The sequence below is a fragment of the Canis lupus genome, chromosome 18 (assembly GCF_048164855.1).
Source record: "Canis lupus baileyi chromosome 18, mCanLup2.hap1, whole genome shotgun sequence".
NCBI lineage: Eukaryota > Metazoa > Chordata > Mammalia > Carnivora > Canidae > Canis > Canis lupus.
Window position 1 is genome coordinate 6,094,268 of NC_132855.1, and position 24,882 is coordinate 6,119,149.

The window sequence follows — 24,882 nt, forward strand, 5'->3', positions numbered from 1 at the left end:
TCTTCTGTATTGGTCTATTCATTATTGATCTGTTCAGGTTTTCTATTTCTTCATGATTCAGTCTTGGTAGGTTTTATATTTCTAGGAATTTATCCATTTCTTCTAGATAGTCCAATTTGTTGGCACATAATAATTGGGTGGAGTCATTATCTGGTGTCCCTGCTTGGCCAAGGCTGCAGGCTGTGTTCAGCAATCAGGCAAGGCTGTACTGCCAGTGGGGTTATAGGCTGGTTTCCAAGTTGGCTCAGGATCACCATTCTGGCTCCCTAGTGAAGTGGGGCCAGAGGCTCAATAGTTGGGTAGGGCTGCTGGCTTGGTTCCCTGCCTGGGAGGGAAGACTATAGGATGTATTCCATGGTTGTCAGTCATCTCTGATCATTCTTCATGGAGGAGTGGGTTTGGATGCTATCCTCAGCATTTGGGTAGAGGTACAGATTTGGTCCCCTTCATTGAAAGGGCAAAGGATATGCTCCATATCTTCCATAGCCCTGTTAGCTAGGGATACAAATCAGGCATAACAGCTAATGGCATTCTCTGGTAGTCAGGACCTCTACTGAGCTCTGCAGATGAGCAGAGTTTTGGCTAGGATCTCTGCTCAGGTATGTGGTCTGCAAAGACCTAGGGCTGATTGCTATAAGCCCTGCTCCCCTTCTCCATCTCAATATGAACCTAAGTTCCTTAGGTTCCCATAGCGATCCAATGAAGTAAGACCTGAGTGAGTCTCCCTAAAGGCACCCCACAATCCTAGGGAAACAGAACATCCATCTTGGGTTCCCTTTTTCCCACAGGAGATACTGTAGGTTCTTGAGGGCCCTCTTGGTTGGACACTGCTGGCCTAGGAAAGGGACAATGAGGTCAAAGTAAAACCACTCCTCTTACACTTCTAACCTGGTCCTTCTTGGTCTCTGTTGTCTAGCAGAGGACTTCAGCCTCACCTCTCCAGTCTCACCCCTTCCCGGAATTCTGGGATTTTCACTGTATTGTCTTGTCTGTGGATGGTTTCTAGTTGGTTTTCTTGTGAGGAGGACTACAGTCAAGAACAGTCTGTCACTATCTTGATGACCTCACTCCTGAAAGCGGTAACTTTTTTATTGTTTAGTCTTTTCTTCATAAAAATAACAAAGAAAAAATTATTTACTACTAGTGTTCTGATGAGTCTGTAATTCTTGCTTACTTATGTTGTAATTGATTCTGTGAAAAGTTCTTAAATCTAAAAAAACTAAAAATAAAAAAAATTTTACATTAAAAATTTTTTAAAAAGTTCTTAAATCCAGAGATCCAATTTATCTGTTCAATACTAACTAGTTATAATTTATTTAAACATTTAATTTACTTTCCGATACTTGAAAGATCCAAAGATCACTTGCTAAATTTATTTGCCAAATTCAAAATTTAAAACCATTTTATAAAATAATTTAGAGTAAAAAAAGAGACAATTCTTTCCCCATTGAATTGCCTTGGAATCTTGTAAAAAAAAAAAAATCAAAGGATTGTAAACATAACTTAGACCTATAAATGAAAGAATTTCCTAGAAAATCAACAAACTAAAAATTACTCCACAGAGTGGTGTTATTGAATTAATAAACCAGGCCCCCTACTGGGACTAGGAATATAAAAACAATTAAGATACTACTTCTGCCATTTATTCAGTAAGGGAAGCCCTCACCCAGGTTTCTGTTTGTACCTATGTATCTAGAACTAAGTCTCATGGCCATATCCAGATTCAAGAGGAGATGGAAATCAATACATTTCTCTTTATTGTACCAAAAGCAAAGAAAGGCAGAAAGAAGGGGGCTGAAGTGGATATTTAGTGAGTCTACCCACAGTATCCAATTCATGGAGTTTCCCTGGAGGAGAGATTTTCAATCTGCATATATGGGTTCTCCAGTTGGTAGCATTCCAATTGCTCTGTTTTCTTTTTGGGGATACATGTATTTCCTAGAAATAGCACTGAGTCTGTTCTCCATTTCAGCCATTTTCTCTAGTACCTTTCCCAGCCCGGTACATGTTTTCTGCATTTTAGTAAAGTTCTTCACGGTTGTTACTAATCAACTAAATTTAAATTCTTGCAGCATTAATGCACGTTTTAATTCAGGTTGTGCATTCTTTGTTTCTTATTGATATCTTAGTTCCAATTATTGTTTTCTTGAGGAATGGCCGTATTTCTTTTTTTATTAATAAAGACTCGAGTTCAAAGCTCTCAGCTAAATTCCTCAGTATTTGAAGGTACTCATCTTGCTCAGCACTGATGTGCAATCTTCTCCTTCCATTTTTTGGTCCCCAGCAGTTTAAAGCAATGATTTAAGTGAATAGATACAGTTCCCAGGATGTAATATGCCAGTATTTTTTTTTTTTAGTTTCTAATTCTACCAAGAATATCGCTTATAGGGAACTAAATGTTCCCGAACTGTAATTTTACTCTATCCTCCCCATCCATTCTTGCTGTGTGGTTTCTGAAGACTTGTCATTTCTGAATAAATGTAAAAGTAGGAATAGAAATAGGAACATAGAATAGTGATGTGACCATCCTCACTCACAAAGAACTAAAATTGTATGGAAAGCTTTTGTGTTTAGATAGCCCATGATTCAAAGATTAGACAATGAATAAGCACAAAACATATTCCTACCATTTAAATACATGGCTCCACTTCATAAAGTGGCTTTGCCACAGGTCTAAACAGGTATTTCTCCACATTTCTGGCAGTAGTTTGCTAATCAGTCTTAGTTTTCATTGTTTTCTGGGCCTCCTCAGTATTTAGGTGAAGGGCAGTATTGGAGAATGCTGGTCAAATGACATTTTGTTCCAGAAATCTTTTGAAAGATAATCAGAAAAGAATCTCAGGGCTAAGAGGAAAAGGGGGACAACAGAGAGCTGTGCAATGATTCTGTATTTCCTGTGAAATCCTTCTTGAATAAGGTATATTTTAAAGTGTGATTTACATGTTTTTAGAATTTCAGTTGATTCAATTAAGTATATCTAATACAGTGCTCAAATGTTTGCCTGTGTTTGGTCACAGTGTTTTCTTAAAAGGATCCCATAACCTAATTCAGGTCCTCTGAATCACTATTCTCTATTTCACAATGTATTCCACATTTTCCTTCTCAACATTTTTATTACCAATTTTCATTGTCTTCATTACTTTCCCCTTATTTAAATTTTCCTTCTTCATTCTTTTTTAAAGACAATTTTTAAATGAGCTCAATATATCAGCCTTCTTAGTGCAATAATTAATTCTTTGCTTCCTCTCATTTATTAGTTGCCCTATTTTCTCCTCTGTTCCTATCTTCCCCCTGCTATGTCTGTTATACACTTTTTAACTCTTTTTCTTCTTATAAGGTATAAAGTCAGTATTTCTTAGTTGCTTACCTCTATTTGATTTGTTTTGTTCTCTTTATAAATATTTAAATTTTTTTGGAAGGAGAATGAATGGAAATATATGGTAAAGCTAACTATGATATTCTAATGTGGCCTTTTCTCTTATTTTTCAGTTTTTGGTTTCTATTATAAAAGTGGTTCTTCATTTTCTTTTATTTTGTAATTTTTCTCTTAGATCCCCAGAATGCCTCAGGACACCTGTGAACCCTATCTATAACTGCAGAAAAGGGGCACGTTGATATATTAATAAAGGCCGATTATTAATTATGATGTTGTTTGTTTTAAGTGAGTCTGCCTCTTTGCCTCTGCCCCAATACCCAACTTTGTTGTTTACTCGTTAGGCCCTTAATTTATTTAATCTTAGATTATTTTAGAAGATAAGGCAAACACTTTTTCAAGTATGCACAGTAATACTAATAGATGATAAAATACTGAGAAAATACATCAGATTTTCTTTGGATCATTCTGAATTAGCTCACACATCTTTGGTTTGCGAGTAGATCTTTACACTAATTGAAACTTGTTCTTAGGAATGAAACCGCTAGCTCTTATGAATGTGGATAACACTAGGGGGCAGCATGGTATCTAGAAAGAGGACTAGGTTTAGCTTCAAGGAGCCTGGGTTCTAATCTCGATTTATTTACTGACAAAGAGAACAATCTTTTCAACTTTTTTTTTTCATCTACAGAATGAGGGGGATTGACCATGCAATCTAACAGGGCCTTCAAACTCCAAATATCTATTTGTGATTTGCCTCTTTTTATAAATAGTTTTTTCAAAGGTAAAAATTAAAGCCAAATCCAATTTCACATTAGTAGGATTTACATTAAACCAATATGTTCCTTCTGTCACTGCAGTTTTCATTCTTATAATTTGTGCTGGAGGAGATCCATATCATGGAACCTTCTCCCTAAAAGAGCATATTGTACTTTGTGACAGTTAGCTGACTATGAACCGAGGAGGATTTTGAGAAATGGCTCATGTCCAATCGCAATATTAGGTGGCTATAAAAAAATAACCTTGAAAAAGCTGTGCCTCAGCAGTGCCTCAGTTGTGAGTTATGCTGAGAGAGCAATTATGAACTCTTCATACTCCAAGGGGCTTGCAAGCTGTTGGCAAGACACACAGGGCACTGTCAAAAAGAGAAATTCATGGGAGACCCTATCATTGTTGGTGAGCACAGTCAACAGAAGCAACTGATGGAGCTGACAGAAAGTGATAAAAGCCACTGTTGGGAACTATTGACTAGAACTTCTTTGGGGAACTCCTTTTAATCAGAATTTTTAGATTGAGCGTTGTACTAGGGAGGGCCTTTCAAAGTCTCTGGTGGGCTCCACCATTCAAATATCCCTTTCATGTGAACAGTACTTTGCTGAGAAGAGCAACTCTGTTTTATTTCTAATATAGAGGTGGTGACCATATTCTCTACCATATAAATTCACAACATTAATTATAGCTGATTATTTCAGAGTTTGGCCATTAATTCAGTGACAACCAATCTATAAGATGACCAGGGGGCTTATGAGGTGGCTTGAAATTTAGTTACTTCCAAGAAGTGATATTAATCGGCCAAACCAATCGAAGTCTATTTCTTTGTAGTCTGAACTAGCATATGGGGAAAACATCAACATGCGAGTAGCAGAAACAGAAGCTAAAGGGCCTACAAAGACAAGGCAAAATACAGATGCTAGAAGGAGCAGGAAACCATAATAAAGGTTAAACCAAATTTGAATATACTGTGAAGCTGGAAAAATCATTACAAAAGGTAAAGATAGGATACTTGGTAGGTGCAGAAGAAAAGATAGAAATCAGCTGAGAGACTATTGTGAAAGAATCATCAGTTGAGGAGACAGTGAGACAATATGGCCACCAGTTCAACATTGGCCACTTCTACTACCTGTAAATATGTTAACATATTTACTTTGCTAAGCAGCAAAAATGCTAGGCATCCTCAGTAGAGGTCACTCTCCAGTACTACAAGGCTATCACAAAGGGAGATGCCCCTTTGGGGTTCCGGTCTTGCATTATTATTCAATTCAAGAGCCCAGGAGCCTCCTACAGAAGCAATCCAGCCAGCCCTTTGTTTGTGATCCCCCTACCAGTGGTTACTTCTGAGCTGTCGTGGCCACACCCTCCAGCACCTGCAGACCACTTCTACAGACCGGCTCTCTCTCTCTCTCTCTCTTTCTCTCTCTGGCTCTCCTTTACAGTCTTCGATTGACAGAGGTCTGAAGCTCAACCTTGAGGGCGGTGCTTTCCTAATCCTCCATTTTTCATTTTTTTGTTTTTTTGCTTTTGTTTTATTGTCTATGCTCCCTCAGCTTAGAGGTAGTAGTTTCTTTGTTGTATCTACTACTTCTGAGTTGTCTTTCACCCTTCTTATCTACCTTCTACTAGTTAACAATTCTGTTTATTAAATTCAAATAACCACTGTGGTTACCATCTCCTGACTGGACCCTAAATGATGTACCTGCATTGGTTTTACAGATTTCTATAAATACTGAATCAAAGGATTTGAACTACATGATCATCTCCTTTGAATAATAAAATTATTTACAAATTTTTTTTTATTGGAGTTCAATTTGCCAACATATAGCATAACACCCAGTGCTCATCCCATCAAGTGCCCCCCTCAGTGCCGGTAACCCAGTCACCCCCACTCCCCGCCCACCTCCCTTTCCACCCCTCCTTGTTCGTTTCCCAGAGTTAGGAGTCTCTCATGTTCTGTCTCCCTCTCTGATTGAATAATAAAACTATTGACACAGCGAAAACGAATAGGGTTTAGTATGGCACATCAAGATGGCCAACAAGAATCTAGTCAGTCTCTCATTGAAAAGCTGAGATGGGGCACCTGGGTGGCTCAGTCGGTTAGGTGCAGTTAAGTGTCTGTCTTCGGCTCAGATCATGATCTCAGGGTCCTGGGATGGGGCCCTGTGTCAGGCTCCCTGCTCAGGAGGAAGTCTGCTTCTCCCTCTCCCTCTACCCCTCCCGCCCCTGCTCATGCTCCCCCCTCTCTCTCTTTCTGTCTCTCAAATGAACAAATAAATAATTTTTTAAAAAGGCTTAGATAGCTGTCTTCATTAGAAGAGTGCATCTTTAGCTCTGGGAAAGGTTTTAAATTGAATATGCAAAAGTATCTTAGGTTGGAATCCAGGGAAACAGAGGAGATAGAGATTTGTGTATAGGAACTCTCATGGGGAGTGTTCTCAGAATGAAGAAAGCAGCACTGAGGAAAGAGAGGAGTCCATATGTGATGCCCCCATAGAAGGTCTTATAGGATCTCACGGAGAGCTCAGAAACTGGGGAAAGCAATTCCAACTCTTCCACCTTGATGATGTATAGGACAAAGGCATGTTGGTTAGCAACCCTCCATTAACCGGTCATTTGATTCGAGCTGGTTCCAGGAGGACAAGTTACCTAGCACATTGTGTAGCAAACCTCTCTAGGGAAAGGCAACTTCTGGAGGGTGATTCTGCTGACAAGCTACCCATCAGCTGCCCATAAGCTTTCCTCACAAGCTGAGGAAATGGGTGCCACAGTACTAATGGGGGTTTCTGAGTAGAGGTATTAATTATCGACTGCTACTTATCAAATCTACCCAAAATTTAGTGGCTTAAAACAATGACAACTTGCATTCTGCTCACAAATTTGCAATTTGTGCAGGGCTCAGTAAGGAGAACTCTTTTCTGTTCCACTCAACGTCAACTGCAATAGTTTGAAGGCTGGGGCTTAAATTATCCGAATACTTGCTTATTCACATGTCTGGTGGTTGATACTGGCTTTCAGGCAGGACCTGAGCGTGGGTGGTCAGCCTCTCTATCTGGCCTGCAATTTCCTTAAAACACGGTGCCATGTCACTCCTCTGCATTCTAGTTTTGAGGCAATGGCAAAATCTAACAGATCTGTTGGTCTAACAGATAAAGAAATTCAATTTTTTAGAGCTCAAGATATTACTAGCAATTTCACTGTCAGTAATCTACTGGTGAACTGGAAGTGAAATACTTTTCTTTTGCGTGAACTAAGAGACTTCATGAGGTAAGTTCTGTAGGTTCAAGCTTATAGAACATTCTTTATTTTGGAAACTTTTGGCTTTAAACTTGTGTCTTTGGAGTTATGATATTTTCTAGAGACAGTATAATTAAGTTTTCAACGACTGTCTTTTATTCTGTAAATATTTATTTTGTGTCACATGAGTTTTATAGCAAAATATCATTATGCTAAATAAATCAACTAGAGATATAATTAAAGACTGGTAGTTTTCCATCCAGAAAAGATATGAAAGATATCAAAATATGAGGCTCCAATTTCTAGAACTCTCTTTCTACATTGGCCAGATGGATAGATTCTGGATTTGAGATTATATGACTTTAAAATGGAAAGGTTGATTCAATTCCAAATGTACATGTTGGTATATTTTAGGTGATTTCTCAACAATTAATGTGTAAAATTTCCGAAAATTACTATTTGGGTCCTAAACTGAGTGCATTCTACGTATTATTATTCACCATTGGCATTTGCCAGAATAGTCTATGTACTTCTACCCCTAAAATACTCCTAAAGTAGAACATATGGATGAAAGCTCAGTAGTAGTAGAATCTTTCTGATAAAAAAAAGATCATATTGTACTGAGCTGCATTATATTAATTTTATATTTGACTTAATTAGTTCTTTTAATTTCTTATCTTGTAAAAGAAATAGTGGTTCTGTTTTTGCATGTCTATTATTTTAAAACTTGTCTAAAAGACAGGAGACGTTAGAGACCTATTGCAGTTGGGCTCTTTCGGAAGCAGCCTTTGAGATGGGGATTGCAGACTTTGGTTGTAGATCTATCTGTGATTGAAAAAAGAAAGAATGTGGAATTTATAGCAAGCCCTACGAGGATAATCCTAATATAGACCCTTTGATTTCTGGAGTAAAACAGTATCATCTTTAGCAGAAAATTTTACACCACTTAAAAAATAGCAGCTGCTATGCTCCTAGGCTTTAGGAAAGAATGAGCATCTAATTATGGGGCGTCATCATCATGAACTGGGCTGTTAGGCTTCCTGAAACGTGAGATTTGGTGGGCCCAGCAATTATTGTAAGAGGGGAGTGGCACATTTGGGATCAGGCAAAAGTAGGGCCATAGAGTACACACATGTCATTCACCGATGCTGTACTTGTGCCTCTTGTTCATATTTATTGCTCAGAACTATGGCCTCACAGGGTCACACATAACCAGCTGATAGAAGAGGGGAAAAGTTCATACTTAATTTATGAATGGACTGCTGTTAAATTCAGGGGTGACCCTAAAAGACAGTGTCCCCAACGAGCAAAGCTTTGGGGATGATGCACCTGGTCATCCACTTTGTATGAAAAATGGAGTGATCCAGATGAGAACATACAGATTCATAGGCTGTGGTTTTGTAGGACCTGGAAGGAGAAAGAGGATTGATTAGGAACATGAGGCTCTGAGGAAAAGGCACATAGATAAACCTATGAGGGTATAAATGAAGTGTGAAGACCTTTCCAGCAAAACTTATTAGGGCTGTATGTACTTTGTTTCTCCATTTCCTCACCTCCCGTGTTCTCCTGTACCTGCTTCCTTCAGGCTTTCGATCTCACCATTTTACTATCAAGGTCACTAGTGGTTCCTGTCTTGCCAAAGCCAAAGTCTATCCTTAGCTTTATTTACTTGATCTCAACAGCTTTGACATTTATTATTGGTCATTTCTTTGTTCTTTAAACACGTTTTTTTTTTTTACATTGTTCTCAGGTATCTAACTCCCTCAGTCTTCCTTTTGTTACTGACTATTAGTTTTCAGTCACTTTTTCGGGATTCTCATCTTCTTTCTGTCCTCATGCCCCAAAACTAAATTTTGGAGTGCCCCTATGCTAAGTCTTACACTCCTTTTCTTATCTATGGGTGTTTACTCACTAGCTGGTTTACATAATCCTATAGCTTTAGATGACTCTTCCCTGAGCTTCAGAATGGTATATTCAACTGCCTTCATGCCTCCTCCACTTGAATGAATAATGAATGTGCCTAACTTAAAATGTCTAAACCAAAACTATGGATTTTCCTCTGGAAACCTGCTTTTCCATGGTGTCATACTTGAATCCTCTCCATTATACATCACATCTGCTCCATGAGCATCAAATCTCACATTTACATTCCAAATACAGCATTAACTCAACCCCTTGCCACAATTTTCAGCAGACTACCTAGGCTAAGCCTCTTAAACTATCCTAAAGCCAATCTGTCACATGCCATAGGCCTATTCTTGTTCTGTTACAGCAAAGTCTCAACAGAACCATCCTAGTAATCTTTTTTAAAAATGTAAATAAAGTCATATCAGTTCTAAGCCCACCAGTGGCTTCCAGTTCATTCAGAAAGGCATCTTAACTCCTTATCATAGGCAAAAATGATCTACTTCATTTAGTCCCAGCCTATGTTTCTGACTCCTTCTCATAGTCCATGCTTCTCTTCCTTTGTTCTTTCTTGGTCAGCTGGCATTTTTACCATTACCCAAATCTATTATCTTTGTTGTTACTTCAAGGACATTGTTCTTGCCATTTCTTCTTACAGAAATCCTCCTTCCCTAGATCTTGATATGTTTCTTTTTAAATATTTTATTAATTTATTAGAAAGAGGGAGCATGAGCAGAAGGAGGAGCAGTGGGAGAGGGAGAGGTAGACTCTTCACTGAGCAGGGAACCCAACTCAGGGCTCAATCCCAGTACCCTGAGATCATGACCTGGGTCAAAGGCAGATGCGTAAGCAACTGAGCCATCCAGACACCCCACTATAATCTTTTCATGTGTTTATTTTTCTCCTTTTCCTGTAAAGCATAAACTCATGAGAGTAGACACTATTGTTCGGTTCACTACTTATCTTCAGTAGCTAAAACTGTGCCTGAAATATTAGTAACTTAATAAACATTTGTTAAATGAAAAATCAATCTTGTAATTCATTGCTTAACCAACATTATAAGATATATAATATTTAAGCCATTTTGTAGGTGAAGAACATGAAGCAGGAAGGTTAAGCAATTTGGTGAAATCACATACTTAGATTATTTAATGTTCCTATATCATAGCTTAAAAGTGAAATTCCTTTTAGACTTTAACACCAAGAGAAAAATGCCTCTTTGGGGAATATAATGAAAGTTTTTTTTGTTGTTGTTTGTTTGTTTGTTTTTAAGTTCATGTTTCCTTCTTAAAAGTTGCTTCTGGGAACTTATGGTCAGATTTTCATGTAAATCACTGCATTTTGTTGTCGTGATCTTAAAGCTTTGCTTATTTTATTTCACATTTTTCATGCTGTACCCATTAACAAAGTATTTTCTCATTCTTCTTATAGTCAAACTTGCTTTATTTTACGTTTTAAAATTCAACTGCATACATTTGGCAAATTAGGTCAACTCCAAGCCAAAATAACTAAGAGAGAATAAACTGTAAGGTATGTGTTATAGTTTTAGGTAAAGGGGTTAGCAAAGTAAAGTCAGAGCAAAATGATTTTTAACAGTCTACTAGAGGCTTTACAGATTTATCAAAGAAAGAAGAGCTCAGGAAAAAAAGACCAAATAATAAATGAGGGTGTACGTATTATTAATAATTCTGTTAAAAAGGCAGATATATTGAGCTCATTTAAAAAATCTCTCTTTAACAAGAAAAATGAAGAAGGTAACGTGGGCAATTAGCTGCTGACATGACCACTGCATATCTAGGTAATGATCAAAGCGTGTGGGTGGTATGACCAGCCCAACCTCCAGAAGGAGGATGCATTCGCTGAAATGAGCCATAGTCTAGGCATGATTAACTATTTAAAGTTCACAAAGAATGCAAGTAAATTATTAATTTGTTTTAAGATTTTCATTCATTTTCCACTTAGTCCTTTAACTTGACAACACACTAGCTTGCTTAAAGTTTACTATGAAATAGTTTGATTAAATATGAAATAAGATTTATAAATGTCAAATTTTTAAAGGAGGTAAATCATATAGAGTCAGCAACAGGAATACACTTGCAGAATTTTCTTTGCCTTCACAAAAATCTTTTCTATTTAAAAATAGTATCCCTGACATTCTTAGGAGCAAAATGGATCCATGGACACATTTAATTATCATACTACCTGATACTATGTTTTGTCATGTTATGTTATGTCACACCATGCCATATATCTTATCATATTATATTGTATTGTATTATATATTGCCTTTTTTCTTATCTATATCCCATAGAAGAATATAAGTTCTATGAAGCCAAATGTTGCATCCCCCCACCAACCAATCCCCTTTCCTAAGGCTTATATGTCTGGAATATAAGATTTTCAATGAGTATTTATTGGTGAATGGGTGGAACTCTATGCTTTAGAGTTTAATGAGAGACTTGCTTATGGTAATTACTTAATTTCTGCTTCACAATTCTTCACAGGTCTCACATAATTAATATCTGGGAAATTAATGATTTTTTCTACTTCTATTGTTTTTCATTTATCCAACAAATATTAAAAATTAGGGGCGCCTGGGCAGCTCAGTCAGTTAAGGGTCTGCCTACAGCTTAGGTCATGATCTCAGGGCCCTGGGATCCAGCCAGCATCAGGCCCCTTGCTCAGCAGGGATCTGCTTCTCCCTCTCCCTTTGCCCCTCCCTGCCCTCATGCCCTCTTGCACTCACTGTCTTTCTCTCAAATAAATAAATAATCTAAAAAAAATTAACTGTGTTCCATGTACTCTGCTTAAGACCAGGGTTATAGTGCTGAACACAATGGATCAATTTATTACTCACCCCTTGCAATAGAATGAAGGAGACATGTAACACACAAAACAAGTGAAAAATTCAAAATGAGGGCAGCCCGGGTGACTCAGAGGTTTGGTGCCACCTTTGGCCCAGGGTGTGATCCTGGGGTCTTGAGATCTGGTCCTATATCGGGCTCCCTGCATGGAGCCTGCTTCTCTCTGCCTGTGTCTTTGCCTCTCTCTATCTCTCTGTGTCTCTCATGAATAAATAAATAAAATAATAATAAAAAAAAAGCTCAAAATGAGGGAGATGGAGGCAGGCAAAAATTTCTGACATAAAGCATAATGGAGTTACTCATTTAGTGAAAGTGGCTCAAATACTCCTTGACTTCACAGAGAAAATGAAATCTTGGATGGAACTGAGGAATATAAATGAATCAGTCATGCAAAAATCCAGAAAAGCATGTAAAAAGGTATGGGATGGGAAGGAGCTTGATGTGTTTTCAAACTGAAAGTAAGGTCTAGTTGTTGTAATGTAATAACCGGAAGTTGAGTAGCTTTAAATATGATGGGAGCAATAGAGGACAATTTAAAAGTTTACTTTCCTTCCATGAAATCAGGGATCTTGAAGAGACGTGCAATTGGAGATACCTGGTAGACAATTAGATACATTAAATAATGGTTCTAATAGCATATTGAGCTGGACATATGGAGTTGTGAAAAATGAATGAGATTATCTGGAGAAAGAGAAGAAACGATTGCCTGAGATCGAGGCCCATGAACCTTGCTGATCTACAGAGGAAAGTAAGACAGCACCAGAGAGTGAAAAGGATGAATTTAGAAGTGAGGGGAAACCGAAAATAATAACATCATATAACTCAGGAAAGGAGGTTTTGAAAAGAAGGATCTGATCCTCAATTCAAATTCTGAGAAAGAGAGAAAAGTGCTTGTGGCAACTATGCTAGACCAACTTGGCTCCACATCTTGTGTATCCTTCTGTGCAATAGAGAAGGTAGTGATAAATGCTCGGTGTCCCAAAAATTCCATGCAGATTGGTTTCTGGAGTTATTTAGACTTTATGAATCATGTTCTATAACAATGAGGTAGATTTTAAACTGAGATAAGTGGACAGAGGTCACAGCCAGACAGAAATGTTATTTTCTCATACAAATGCAGCAAATGTAGGATAATTCTGGAGGCTAAAATTCTGGCAGCAACTTCCTACTGAATTCATTGATTGCATACAAGGTATCATCCTCCCAGTAAAAACAGACTAGGAACAGCTTTCTGTTTCATGGATTGCAAGTAATGCAGTGACATCTTCAAGCTAATGCCTAATGTTGAGGTACATCAACATCCAGATTATGTCACAGTAGATGTTTCTTCATTTGGTCCATTAGGTGGTAGTTCTCAAGTAGTAATTCCTAGAGATCTAGCCCAGAGCATTCTCTTCAACACTTTCACCTATTTTATAAAGTGTTAATTTCTCACAAACCACTTATAAGTAAAAAAAAAAAAAAAAAAAAAAAAAGTTGTTTTGATTTTTGCAACTGAGCTCAGACTGATATAATATTTTGTATATTAGAGTCAAGAGATTTTGTTTTAAGATTTCATTTATTTATTTTTTAGAGAGAGAGAAAATGATAGCAGGGGGAGGGGCAGAGAGAGAATCTCAAGCAGACTCTGAGCTGAATGGGGAGCCCAGTGCAGGACTCCATCTCATGACCCTGAGACCATGACCTGAGCCAAAACCAAGAGTCAGTTGCTTAACCAACTGAGCCACCAGACACTCCACAGAGTTAAGAGACTTTTAAACAGGTAGTCAGTAGAATCTGGAATGAGTCATGAGACCTGATTAGATTCGAAGGCACGAGGATCTGGTTAGAATGGAGTATAGAATACCAGTAGTCTTTGTCAACCAGGGGCAAAATGAAGAAGACGGAGAAGAAGGAGAAAGAAGGAGGAAGAAGAAGGAAGAAGAAGGAAGAAGGAAGAAGGAAGAAGAAGGAAGAAGAAAAGAAGAAGGAGAAGGAGAAGGAGAAGGAGAAGGAGGAGAGAAGAAGAAGAAGAAGAAGAAGAAGAAGAAGAAGAAGAAGAAGAAGAAGAAGAAGAAGAAGAAGAAGAAGAAGAAGAAGAAGAAGAAGAAGAAGAAGAAGAAGAAGAAGAAGAAGAAGAAGAAGAGAGGAGGAGGAGGAGGAGGAGGAGGAGGAGGAGGAGAAGAAGAAGAAGAAGAATGCCTGGTCAGAATAAAGTGCTTCTTAAAAGCATGACTTGGACCTACCACATGGCAACTATGACATCATAGAATGATGCATATGAAGGCTATGTAATTTTGGTTGGCTTGGCTGTGTTTACCTGTACTTGAAAATGAAAGAATATAACAAACTCCAGGCTCTACATTCTAAACTCAAGGCAGTGTCAGAGGAAAAGAAACATTTTATCTCTGGTATCTCAGATTTATACACAGAATCTATGTCTACAAGCTGAAGAATCTACAGTATAGATTGAATTACAGCTACATTTTTTTACTGTGAACATAAGGGCGTCAATTTGGAAAAAACAAAAACAAACAAAAAAAAAAACTAAGGCTTTGGGAATTGGAATAATAACATTTGGAAGGATTCAGGTGAGTGAGTATCCCAATCCCAAACAGCACTGACCAGAAGCACCTCCCCCTTCCAGTCTGAAGAGGCTGGTTTACCTAGTTTGAAGGTCCTTTGATAACTTCACCGAGGCTTATTGCCAGCTATCCTTATTCTCTACCACTCTAATGGCTCCACAGTCTCCAATCTGTTAGCTAAAAATCAGATCTCAACATGCCCAGTGGAGCCATTTGCCAAGTAAAACCAAGATAATTAATTTTACATGTCAAAAGAGTTCATATCTGAGTTCATTTGTATTGGCAAAAACCTGGGGAATAGGTATATGGATTCTTCAGTGACTGATACACCATGGAGAAAATAACAAATGCTTAGATAAGACGAAACTTATCAATGGCGGGCATTTACCACAGTTTCTGGATTCAGCGTGCTACCTTGAGCAGTTATGAGTGGTTCCTTAGTCGGTTAGCTAAAAGTAGAATCAGCTGTGGTCTATGCTGAATGAAGTAAACAGTCTTTGATGCTGTATACAAGAAGGACACCACTATATAGGGAAATAGGGGTGTCGGAATAAATATATCCTGTGCAATCTACTCACTCACCCTCTAACTATGGTCTCCGCTCCTCCTCCTCCTCAGCCCCCCGTTGTCAGTGGGGGTTATGAATCCCACATGGTAGTGTTTCACTGCCAGAGACAATGACAGCAGAGTTACTATGACAGACACCATGTGGGATCAAAAGCGAGCTGTTTCATCCATGGGGATCTTTGGTAGTGGCTAATGGATTATGGGGTCTCTACAATTGAAATAAATGAAAAGTACACTAAAGTACTACATAGTCTCTTTAGTGCATATAACTTCAGGTTTGGTGAAAAATACCCTAACTGAAGTTGCATGAAAGAGAGTTACATTGGCCATGCAATTACCAGAATTAACTTACAGGAAAGTGGCTATAGTTGGCAAAAGAGCCATTAAAGACATATTATATATCATATATATGATATATAATAATATATATAATGCCAAAGAGCATATATATAATATATCTTTACTGTAAATCTTCTATACCACAGTACTATAGATCTTCCTTTACTTTCAGCTATTTATTAGAGTTACTAAGGAAAAGGAAAATATCCAGTCCTTTCAAGAGTTGGGAGATTGGCTCTGAAGCAGCACAAATCCTTGGACATGACGAGCATCATTGGTCAGATGAAAATGGAACCTGTGTTTCTCTCTTGCAGTTGTCTCAGTGGGTCTGTAACGCCATCCTGTGGTTACTTGTGTACCCAACTATAACACCTAAATATTACAATCAGAAATTGGCAGAAGCCCCATTCTGATTCCTTAACCCATGGAGTTGGAATCAGAGGAAGTAGAAGCTGCTGGAGCTCTTTAATCATGCTGAAATAATAAAGCAAAAACAATAGCATTCTTGGATAAATCAAGTATATTAGTACTGCCCTCAGAGACTTGAAAAATATAGGGGTGGTAATTTCTAGCACCTTATTTAATTCATCTGGATGAATCATAGAGAATGACAGTGGATTATTGGAAGCTTTATCAGATGGTAATTCCAAAGGTAGCTGCTGTTTCAGATGTGGGTTCTTGAGGGGAAAAAATCAATATTGACCTTTGCCACTGATGTACATCTAGTAATTTTGACAGATAATGCATTCTTCTTTCTATCAATGAGCAGAGAACATCAGAAGCAGTTTGAATTTACCTGATGGGGACTAAAGCACATCTTCCCTGTCTAACCAGAGGCTTAGGCTAGCTCTCTGGCTTTCCTTCATAAGTTAGTACAACAGGTACCATAACCTACCTTGTTACCTTACCACAAGGCATTGTGTTGCTCTGTTACCTTGATGACACCATGGAAGTCCCACAGTTTCAAAGGAAATACCACTTTTTTGATCCATAAGAAAGAATAAGAGTATCAGAAATATGTGAGTACATAAAAAAGATTTTTTCTTAATTTTTTAAAAAAGTACTGACTCAAGATACTAGCAATGGATGGTGGGGTGTATAATATATGGAGAAGCAAATACATGACAATGGCAGCAAAAATGACAGTAGGTATTGTAAGTTTCATACATTATATAAGAATTAGTATAAATGCAATAATAAATAAACAAAACAAAGATTCATTACCAAAAATCCAAAATAGGAGATAAATGGAATACTAAAACATACTCAAATACAAAAAGAACTAGGAAAAGGAACTAGAAAAAGAGAAACAAAAAAGATGGGAAAAATAGCAAAGAGTAAGATGAAAGCAATAATTGTCAGATATAGAAGGAAAAATTAATAACTCAAAATCATAGTTGGAGAACTTAATACCACATTCTCACTAATTTATAAGACATGCTGGGAAAAATGTCATTAAGAGTATAGAAGAGTTCAGGCAGCCTGGGTGGCTCAGCGGTTGACTGTCTGCCTTTGGCCCAGGGCGTGATCCTGGAGACCCGGGATCGAGTCCCGCATGGGGCTCCCTGCATGGAGCCTGCTTCTCCCTCTGCCTGTGTCTCTGCCTCTCTCTCTCTCTCTGTGTCTCTTGTGAATAAATAAATAAAATCTTTTTAAAAAGTGGCAAGATTTCATTCTCTTTGATGGCTGAGTAATGTTTCATCAAATATATATGCCACTTTTTTTTATCCATTCTTCTGTCAGTGGACATCTGGCTCCTTCCATTGGTTATTGTGGACACTGCTGCTATAAACATTGGGGTGTATGTGCCCATTTGAGTCGCTATTTCTGTATCTTTAGGATAAATACCTACTAGTACAATTGCTAAGTCGTAGGGTAGCTCTATTTTTAACTTTTTGAGGAAGCCCCATACTGTTTTCCAGAGTGGCTGCATCAGTTCTCACTCTTACCGGCAGTGTAAGATGGCTCACTTTTTTCCTCATCCACATAAATATCTATTGCTTCCTGAATTGTTAATTTTAGCTATCCTGACTGATATGAGGGGGTATCTCATTGTGGTTTTGATTTGTATTTCCCTGATGCCTAGCGATCTGGAGCATTTTTCATAGGCTTGTTGACCATGTGTATGTCTTCTTTGGTGAAATGTTTGTTCATGTCTTCTGCCCATTTCTTGACTGGATTTTTTGGTTTTTGGCTGTTGAGTTTGATAATCTTTGTAGATTTTGGATACTAGTCCTTATCTGCTTTGTCATTTGCAAATATCTTCTCCTGGTCTGTATGTTCCTTTTTAGGATTGTTTCCTCTGCTGTGCAAAAGCTTTTTTATCCTGATGAAGTCCCAATAGTTCATTTTTCCTTTTGTTTCCCTTGTCTCTGGAGATGTGTCTAGTAAGAAGTTGCTGTGGCTAAGGTCAAAGAGGTTTCTGCCTCTGATCTCCTCTAGGATTTTGATGGATTCCTGCTGTGGTTCTGTTTTTGAAGCCAGATATCACAGAGTATTAATTAATGCCTCTTCTAGCTCTGATAAATAAAACTGATTTTTAAAAAGAAACTAATAGTAATTTTTTTAAATGCATGTGGTCAAATCTATGTCTTAGGGACAAATGTTTGCCCACAATGAGAGACATTGGAACAAAAGCTGACCTACTATGTGCACAGACATGCACAGTATGTCTGGCAGTCCCAAGGTCAGAAAAGAAAAATACACACTTTGTAACTTTAGATAATAATAATAGTAATAATAATAATAATAATATAATCCTGTTTAGTTGTAGTACCCAAAATAAATAAACCTTGAGCTTTCCCTGAGAGTTACTGCAACCATAATGAAGACTGTATCGCTGATTTTATTATGCTATTGTTAGAGGATATGTCATTATTTTTGTATGCATGATAATGAGAAGAAAATATGGCTCTTTTTGTGCCATAAATTAATGTAAGCTTGCTAACCATGCTTTTTTATTTCTTCAAATGTCTCTTGTGTTTTTTATTTGGCAAATTGTACCTTTTCAAGTCTGTATAAACCAACTTCTTTCTTTTTCAACTTTATATTGTTTCTGAATCTTCCTTCCACAAAGGTGAAATAGTCAGGGGTCACTTGAGTATTTCAGTCAATTGAGTGTCCGATTCTTGATTTTGGCTCAGGTCATGATCTCAGGATTGTGGAATCAAGCCAAGTGTAGGACTCCATGCTCAGCATGGAGTCTGCTTGAGACTCTCCTCCCTCTGCCCCTGCGACTTGGGCTCTCTCTCTCTAATAAATAAATAAATAAATAAATAAATAAATAAATATCTTTTAAAAAATGAAATAGTCATATCACTATCAGTGTCTTAGATGCCTTCCAAATCCTAGAAAGAGAGGGACTTTGAAGGCAGTTGGGATTCATGTACAACAGAAACAATAGGTTAATGTAGATACATTCACAGAATAGCTGATATCTTTCAATGCCAAGAGTTAAATACATTAGTTTCGGTAAAAGATACTATTTCAAAAAGCAGAAAAGCAGTTTCACAATCATTATGACTGTATTTTAATCAGTAATTTTATGTTACATGCTGACCATAACTTAGCTATCATAATATATTCGATTAAATTACATCGTAGTTTGGCTTGATTCTTTGTCAGTAGAATTCATAATGAATCACATTCTCTCATTACTGTAGTTTTTGGGAACTATGTGGATTTTAGAGACGAATGCCAGCCTGAGCAGGGTGTGACAAAACCCATGAAATCTGCAATGAGTATAAACATTTAGGAGTCAAACAATACTTACAGTCTTCTTGGAAATAACCTGCTCTATAACAAACAAAATCAGAACATAGAGAGCTTGACAAAGCCCAAAAGTCATAAATCACAATCTTGTAATCAAAGGAGAAAAAATAATAAATAGAATCTTTTAAAAAATAGAAATGTGCCAATTAAAAAATAATAATGCTAATTGGTGGCTCAGAAAAACACATGGTTCTCCAATAATCTCATTTGTATCACATTATTTTAATTTTGAGAGAAAACACATTTAAAAATTTCCAACATTTTATAAAGTCTGTCAAGGTATAGAACAAAAGGGAAGAAGTGCCTCCAAAGAAAGTAACAGAAACCAAGAGTAGCTGGCTGGAAAGAGGAGTAAAAGACTTTCTAATTAGCCCTCTGTTGGATCTACAATCACCCTGTTTTACAGTTCAGACGGCAGGATCTAGCCTACACTAGTGTCAGGCTTTCTGTGTGATCTTCAGGTGTCATTGAATATAAATCTCAGCGAAAATCATGGTGATAGTCAAGAAATGAGCCCTTTCTTCAATTCTGAGCAACATACTGAAAAAACATCATAAGGGCTTGAAAAGAAGAGTTTTTTTTTTTTTTTCTCTCTCTCTCTCTCTCTCTGCTAGATGGAGAGTGTTTTTTTCGTTCTTTCTTCTTACCAAACTGACAATGATATAAAATTTTCTAACTTAAAAGATTTCACTTTCATTTTTAGCCAGCTTACTTGATCCGGGGGTTAAGAATAGCTTCCTCTAATGGTGTCAATCTGGAAAAAGAGAAAGACTTTCTCAGAGGAAGTAACTAGTCAGTTGCTGTCTGGGCAAAGTGTAATGTAAAGAGAGTGGGAACATCCAGAACCCTCCTCCTCTGTCTCCTGTTCCTTCCACCTCGTCCAGCTGCTTTTTCCTCAAACTATGGCTTGAGACTGAAAAAAAAAAAAAAAAAAAAAAATGGACCTGGCAGAGGCATGTGACAAAAGCTCCATGGAAAAGTACCTTTCCTACAACACTGACTCTGTAGCTCACGGCTAATTAATCCCACAATAGAATGTGAGTTGGCTAGTTGTATTTTGAATGTCCTCATGTGGCCTCTCTTGACGGGACTTGCCACCAAGGGTTTTCAGCTTTCACCCTATTTAATATTCATGTCTAAAGAAGCAAAGTGCCTTGGGATATTAAGAATTTTTAAAAAATTGGTCCTTTAGGTTTAGATCATAATGGAAAATTCAACAGCTATAGCTACTGGAGACAAAAGGTGAAAAATTCACATTCTGGAAGTAAACTATCAACTATATGCTGAATAGGAAAAGCCATAATTATGGGACAGCGAAGTGACAGTTTTTGCAATTGAGTGGTTTCGTAAATGGTACCTACGAGAAGTTAATGTCCCACCTGCTATGATTCCCAGAGAACAGAGTTCTGCACAGTGGGAACAATATTTCAGTGAAAGATTTAGTTTGGACAGAGGGAGTAGAATCAGATTTCAAAAATATAGTTTTAAAATGTATGATACTTTATTTAGTGGAGCACCAATCCTTATGTATAACTCATTGCCTGTTAGTCATTCAGGTCTTTGACATATACATTGTGACTCGAACCGTATTTAATCCATGGAAAGCAGATTCAAAGTTTGCTAAGAAATCTTCCTCCCTGAAATTCCACGTGGCTGCCAATACTGGTCTGGTCTCATGACATATGAATACGGCACGGGACGGATACAGCTGAAGACAGATTCCCGACAGGTACTCTGGGTAAATAATTCATGATGTGCCTCATGGCTGTTCTTCACCAGGCTGCACATTTTGGAAAAACTCCCAAGTGACACCGAGCGGCACCCTTGGTTAAGGAACACCATAACGAGAAGTTAGAATGACAAGGGAAACGCTGCTCTACTCTTCGATTGTAGGGAAAATAAATTTGGAAAACGTTTTTTCCCACTTCCCTATAGCATTTTCTTGCCTCCCCCCTCCCACCCCCCAATACTCTAATGTTTTTATCCTCCAAATTTCTTCCTCTTAGTAATACCCAGTTTCATTTCTAAATTTTACTGATGAGAGGAACAGGAAAGAGAAGGGTAAAAACAAGTAAGATTTAAGGCATATTGATAGCGAATGGTGTTTGTTGATGCTATTTTCCAAATTCCATGCTACCCATGTTCTACTACAGCACATTGCCTGGATTCATTGTTGCCTATAATTAAATAGGATTCTTTCCACCTTTTAAAATGAGTGCCAGCTTCCAGCAAAATCTACTTGGTGGAGGGACTCATCATCTCCGGATGAATCAATCCTGGGCATAGAGACAGCTGCTGCCTTTGCATTGTGAAGCCCAGAGTTATCTTTTCTTTACCTTGTTGTATTGGGAATTTTACAAAATTTCCCCTATATTCAGATAATTGGTAATAATGGATAAAATGACTCGTATTCCCTTGGATTTAGGAAATGCATTCCCAAGAATCCACCATTAAAATAAAAATTCCTCTGGGAAGCATAATATATAACTTCCATATTAGGTATTAAAGCTTTCAATTGGACTAGTTTTCCTCGTAATCTTGCTTCACTTTAGCAATTAGGAGGCAAAATATTCAATGAATACAAAAACCTGAACTTTAAATTTTTAATAATCAAGTGTGGATGAGAATGGTACAGAAACCAGAAGGGTTCCATGACTTTGCTTGCACAGGATTGAGGAAATACAAGAATCCTAGACAGCACGTCGGCCCTGGGCATCTGAAAGAAGTGGCCATGCGTACCAGGTATGGGAGGGAAAAATGGGCAGGTGAAAGGATACTAAATAAAAACACTGATGACTTCATATAATTTGGACAGACTAATATGGCTCCCAAGCTCAGGCCGGGTAGGTACCTGGGGCGAAGAACCTGAGACTTCGAAGAAGCATAGCATCCTTTTTCACATTTGAACTCTACAGCCAAGGAAACCGAATTTCAGAGATATTAAGTGAGACACAAGGTAATATCTTTCATACGTGGTAAATAGTTGTTTAGCTCCTTGCAGAGTACCCACAACCTACTGGTTCTTGCTAAATATATATTGATTGATGCTTCAGCTTCTAGTCATTTATACTTTCATTTGAATGAGTTCTTGTCAGTGTTTCCATTTTTACAGAGTCCTTCTTTGAGACATAGTATGCCTGAATATAATTTAAAACCATTTTTACTGCAGTTAAAAGGCTTCAGGTTTCGACAGATTTTGTACAGTAGAAGCTCTTATTTTGGAAAAGGGATAGATAATTCTATATATCAAATATAGCAGCCAGGCGATTTCTTTTCTCTGTGTTGGTATCAAACACGTGGGGAACCTGAAGTCACATCAGTGTGTGGACACACAGCACAATAATTGGCATCACTGAGATAAGATCCTCCAAAAAGGAACATGGAATTATTTCAAGGTACTATCGGTAGACATTTCGAAATGTTATCTTTTACTTGCTGGATTACGTTGTTCACATCAGGCAGCAGAAAGGAAGGGGTTTCTGCAATCCTCTGACCAAAGGGCATCCATCTTCCATGAAGAATCACGACCATTGATTTTTTTTGTTGTTGTTGTTATAAACATTGTAATTTTTATCCTACAAAAATTTACTAGGATATTAAGTGACTCAATCTCCATAGTAAACTCTATTCATTCAATTGATCGTGTGTTCTTGTTTGAACTATGGACCTAAAACTCAAGAGTTTTGTCCCCTGTTTATGCATTGAAAATGGGTAGCCTTTAAAGAACCAAAATAAGCAACTTTGAAAGATGGTCTCTATGATCAAACAAAAACTTGTTCACCTGATCAAGGTGTTTTTTTTTTCACATTGTCCTCTTTTATCCTCCCTTAAAAAAACTGACTTCTAAAACTCTAGAATGATCTTTCAAAAATCATTCTCATTTCATGAAAACTACCAATATGATGACTATTGAGATTACTTTTTTAGAAGTCTTTTTCCAAAAACTTCTTTTTCCATTAAACACACCAAGAACGAATATGAAAATGCTTTGAATCATGGTGCTGGTGCCTTTACCGGGACTCATGTCTTTCTTTTTAGATTGTGACCTATCATGTCTCTTTCATGCGTCGATCCTTCTTGGGAGACAGTTCTCCGGTGATCTCTCTGCAAGACCTGTGAGCAGACTCACTGATGGCCTTTGAACACCTTTTCAAGGATATTTGTATAACGAACAACCCTGGGAGAGGAGAAATTGTGTCAATCAGAGCAAATGGGCAGATTTGTTTACTGCCAGGTATAAGAAAGATAGTGCTGCTCTCTGGGAAAAGGTCAGTCATGTTTCCTTGCAGACTGTCATAAAAGGTTGTGATCCTCTAATCTCAGGTTCCCCAGCTGGAACACAAGCCCCGTGCACCTGCAGATCTGGGATGCCTCCACTTCACCCCTGTGAGATTCGGGGGGCAGAGAGGGAAGCTGCGACACAAGTGGACATGCTCGTGCTGTTTATTGTGCCTCAAGTAATAACATCTTTCCTCTGTGATTCGGGGATCCTGGGTTTCCGCCAGGATCTATATAGGAAGCTGTTCACTAGCAAAGAAAGTAACATCTCAGACCTGTCACAGTTCTTGACAGTGCTTGAATTTTTAAAAGTCAGTTCACACCTTCCTAAACTTGTACCTCTTACAGATAGACGTCCAATGATATTTTTTTTATTTTTTTATTTTTTATTATTTTAAAAAATATTTTATTTATTTATTCATGAGAGACACACACACACACACAGAGGCAGAGACACAGGCAGAGGGAGAAGCAGACTCCATGCCGGGAGCCCGATGAGGGACTCGATCCCAAGACTCCAGGATCATGCCCTGGGCCAAAGGCAGGCATTAAACCACTGAGCCACCCAGGGATCCCTGATATTTTTTTTAAATGAGTTATACAGATATTTGAAAATACAAACCTTGAGCATCCTCTCAGATTTCTGAACCGTGGCTTTCTTCCTCATGGCGAGCACCTTCCTTAGGCTGGGTTGCCCCTCCACACCACGGGCTGTGACATCTGTCTCTCTAAGCATCTGCTGAAAACCCGGATGATGAAGACTTCAAGTTAGGTTGATGTAGCTCTCCTTGCAATGGGGCAACGTTGGCCACATTTCTTCAAGTATTTGTTCTGCTCTGTTCTCTCTCCTCCTTCTAGTGTTCCAACGATGGCGAGGTTATACGATTGGTGTCGTACCACGGTTTTTGAAGATGTGTTCTCTTGTTTCTGTTTTCATTGGTTTTCTCTTTGTGTTTCTGTTTGGGTAATTTTTGTTGAAATTAAAGCTCACCATTTTTTTTTTTTTTTTTTTCTTTTCTTTTTCTTGTTTTTAAAGAGAGCACGCACAAGTGAGGGTGTGGGGTAGAGGCAGAGGGAAAGAGAGAATCTTAAGGAGGCTCCCTCCCCCACCCCCAGCATGGAGCCCCATGTGGGGCTTGATCTCACAACCCTGAGATCATGACCTGAGCCAAAATCAAGAGTCTGAGGCTTAAGTGACTGAGACACCCAGGTG